The sequence below is a fragment of the Colobus angolensis genome, unplaced genomic scaffold, assembly GCF_000951035.1.
Source record: "Colobus angolensis palliatus isolate OR3802 unplaced genomic scaffold, Cang.pa_1.0 Scaffold10, whole genome shotgun sequence".
Lineage (NCBI taxonomy): Eukaryota > Metazoa > Chordata > Mammalia > Primates > Cercopithecidae > Colobus > Colobus angolensis.
This window is the reverse complement of record NW_012110919.1, coordinates 2,996,735-3,001,303: the sequence shown is the minus strand read 5'-3', so window position 1 is coordinate 3,001,303 and position 4,569 is coordinate 2,996,735.

Genomic DNA, 4,569 nt, shown 5'->3' with positions numbered 1-4,569 from the left:
TCTTGAAACTCTATTTGCATGGCTTCCAAGACCCAGAACTCTTAGAGGTTTTCCCATGTCCCTCTAACCTTTCTTTCCTTCATTTTTTCCTTTTTCTCCATGAACTTCTTTTCCTTTTCTTCTGGCTTTTAAACCCTGGAGGACCCAAAGCATGGGATTATTTGAGTTCCTGCTCCTTAATATGACTTTGTGTTTTCATGGCTTCTCCAATATCATCTGTCACCATTTCCTGCTCTGCCTTTTAGCACTCAGAGATTTCTGTGTACACTCTACTAGTTTTCACCTCTGTGTCTTTCTCATGTTGTGTCCTTTAGCCAGAATAAAACCCTTTCAGCTCAAAGGTCTTCTTCACTTGTACATCTTCTTCCCCCCGTCACTCTTCATTGGATGAGCTAAATGCTGCTTCTCTGTACTGTATAAATGGCCCATCCCTACACTTTTCTTTTTACAGATCTCCCTCTTCAAGTGGACTGAGTATTATGAGAAACTGGGATAAAATATTTTTCATTTTTTTAAATATCTGCATCTCTCAGCAAAGGACCTGAATAAATGATCAACCACTGTATGGAATTTTGCTATTTACATTGCTCTATATTTTTATAAACATCATTTTGTGTTTATCTTTTATTATAGCTAGTTTTAGTCCAGCATTCCAGGCTGTTCTCTTTTTAATTTTCCACTTGACTATCAGTGCTATTCATCATCTTGCCATTCTTTTCAGTACTGGCAGATTAGATATGTGCCCTATTAGTTTTTATTCAAATCATTTACAGAAAACATTGAATAGGACTGATCCTGTGGTAGAATTCTGGAACTGGTGAGTGGTATCCTAGCATCTAATGTCTTGTTGCTCTTTTTTTCACAACTAGCCAAAATAAAGCCATCTTTGCCAAATAGCTCAGTTGCAGATTGGGCTTATGCATTGATTTCAGCTACTGTCTTACATCTCTTCCCTGCACAAATGTACTATTTAATGTCTTCGTTACAAGAGAATGTGAAGGAAATCTTTGATGAAAACTTGTGTTATAGCAACAGTCTCCGTCTTTCATCATTGGATAACTAGCAAAGAGTTATCAGGAGAAAGGATTATATGGGTTAAAGCAATTTTATTTTTTAATGAGGAATATAAGAACATGGACATTTTCCATTGGTTGTATCAGAACCCCTGTATTAACAAGTGCAAAACACACTTTCTATTTACCATTATTTGCATTGAAGAAATATATAATTATGTCTTCAGGAATTACATACAGCATAATTTTAATATTGGTTGCAGAAAACTAAATATTAGTAATTAATTGAGTATATCTGTGTGCCAGGAACATTTTGAGATGTTTTTATGTATTATTTGTTAGTCAGAATAACTCTATGAAGGAAGTATTATTTATTTATATGTTTTACAAATGAGAAATTGAAGCAGAGAGAGGTTAAGTAACCTATCCAAGGTTGTATAATCAGTAAATTCAAGGCTCATCAGGCTCAGTTCTAGAAAATTCTCAAGTATATACTCATGTTGACACAAATTCTATCACTATTCTACCTAACAAACAGCTATGCCCTTCTTAGAAAGCAACGTCATATCCTTCAATATAATACACCCAGTTCTCCTTGTGTGCAATTCTGTGGGTGAGTGGGCAGTGTTCTTGAGCATGGAATACAAATAATGAAAACCCTGGTGGGTGGAGAAGCTAAAAAAATTAGTTCCTTCTGCTCATTATCTTGTAATAATTTGTTTTTGATGGGCTTAGAAGGGAATTGGGAATGAAAAAAGACCCACACCATCTTCTTTATGGTAGTCATCATCATTATTTTCAGTTTGGTAGAAAATGTTCTATCCCTTTCCCAGTATATCTCCCTTGTTCCATGAATAGAAACTTGGCCTTTTAAAATTTATTAGGAAGATAGCATGGGTTTTCCCCTCTACCAGTGCCTACACCCAACTTTGCTCCTCCTTGCTGGGGCAGCAGTGAATCATATGCCTGAGGGATGGCTGGACCTGGTGGAGATCCCCATGAGACCTGCCCTTGTCTAGCTTGAGATCTTTTCTATACCATATTTCAACCTTACTGCCAAACAGTAAGTGAATTAGTTAGTCATGGCTTCTTCCTCCTGCTCCTGGATAGGTAACATTGTTTCAGGGTACGAGGAATGTAGGACTCCTTTTGTTCGGGGTGTAAGCTGAATTTCTAAATCCAGGGTTAAAGGTGGGACTGTGACTCTTTGACTCCTCTTTCAATATTTATTAACACCTACCATGTTCATAGATCATTCTAGGTCTATGGAGATTCCACAATGAACAAAACTAGCAGTGACTCTGCCCCCAAGGATGGTACATTCTAGTCAGGGAAGGCAGACAGACAAAAATATATAAAATACATCAAACAATAAAGAGAGTTGGGAAGAAGAATAAAGTAGGTAAGGGGGAATAGAGTGCATAGTTGGGTGGAGTGGTGCTATTTTCCATGGAGTGGTCAAGGAAAGCCTCTCTGACTGTTTAAAATTTGAGCAGAGAGTGAGGAAGTGAGTCCAGTGGCTACCTGGGATAAGAATTTTTTCTTTTTTTTACAATAGTAAAGACACAGAATCAAACCAGGTGGCCATCAACTTTGGATTTGATAAAGAAAATGTGGCACATACACACCGTGGAATACTATGCAGTCATAAAAAAGAACAAAAAGGCAGCTTAATTTAGGAAGGTAGCATGGAGGTGTAAGCACTAACTTAAAGTTAGAAGCAATAGATACATGCCTTTTGTGGCAACATGGATGCAGCTAGAGGCCATTATCCTAAGCTAACTAACGCAAGAAACAGAAAACCAAACACTATATGTATTTGAATGGAGTTAAACATCGAGTATACATGGACATGAAGATTAGAATTGTAGGCACTGAGAAATACAAGATAGGGGAGTGAGGGACGGAGGCAAGGGCTGAAAAACTACCTGTTGTGTACCATGTTTATTACCTGGGAAGTAGAGACATTCATACTCCAAACCTCAGCATCATGCAATATATCTTTGTAAGAAACCTGCACATGTACACTCTGAACCTATAATAAAAGTTGGAAATAAATAAATAAATGTCTAAAAACAACAGACACTGGCAAGGCTGCCAAGAAAGGGGAATACTTATACACTGCTGGTGGGAATGTAAATTAGTCTAGTCATGTGAAAAGCAGTTTGAAGATTTCTCAAAGAGCCAAAGAACTAAGAGTTAAACTACCATTTGATCCAGCAACTCCATTACTGGGTATATACCCAAAGGAAAATAAGTCATTCTGCCAAAAAGAATTTCCAAAGAGCAAGTTCAGAAAATCTTGAGGCAAGCTAAAACTTGCTTTTTTATTTTTTTATTTTTATTTTGGAGAGATGTAGGGAGGCCAGTGTGGCTGGAACAGAATGAGTAAAAGAGGAAAGTGTAATAGTTGAGTACAGAGAGAAAGAAGAAAACAAATTCATGCAGGACTCCAATAGCCAAAGTAAAGAATTTTAATTTTACTTTGTGAGAGATGGGAAAGCAGGATTTTGAAATGTGGGGTAACGTAATATGACTTGTCTATTGAAAAAATAATTCTTAATTTAGTGTGGAATATAGATGCCATGGGGAAATTGTGGACATAGGGAGAGTGGCCAGGAGGCTATTGTAAGAGTTTAATTAGGAGATAAAGGCAGCTTAATTTAAGGGGATAGCAGTGGAGGCTGTAAGTATTGACGTATTCTGGATGTATTTTAAAGTAAGAGGCAACAGAATTTGCTAGTAGATTGAGTATGGGGTTTGATACTGTCTATGTGATAATTTATATTTTTATTAAGTAGTTGTTTTAAAATTTATTTTTGTTTTTAAAGCTTAAATATACAAATAATTAGAGGAGCAAAATACATCCCTGTAAGCCCAGATTCTACACTCATCCATATTTGACACATCTGCTTTAATTCTCTCCTTTTGTATCTGTTGAATTATTTTAAAGCAATCTCATGGACAGTAAACTGGAGATTGATACAGGATATCAAAGAGGGAGAAGTGGATGGGATAGTCTGATGTTATGAGAATATGGAAGGGGGAACGATCTGGAAATTTTAATGAAGAAACAAGCAGGATACTTATTTCCCCTTTAGGTCCAATAGGATGAATGTGGTACAGAAAAATTAACCACCTTCTAAGAAGGCTGCAGGTAAAATAACTAGCAAATCTAGTTTCTGCTATATAAAAAGGTGAAGGAACTATTCAGATAAGAGACTGAGGATGTATAAGATCTTGCCAATGATGGACTATGGGTAAAGTTTCAGGAATTGGAGAGGGAAGGGAGACGGGGACAAAATAAGAGATTATGGAGCTATGCGATGGTTAAACATGGAGGGTGAGGGTTACCTGTGATTCTAAAGCTTCTTGAGGTAACAGACATAACAACAATAAATGTGATTTCCGGGCAGAAAATGGTGGCATGGTTGTGGATTTTAGAGTGCAGGGAATTCTGGGTATCAGAAACCCACATTTCATACTTGGTGGTGGATACAGGTGGTTAAAGGAAAGATAGTTTTACTCTGAGTTCACATATCTCACTCTTAACTCC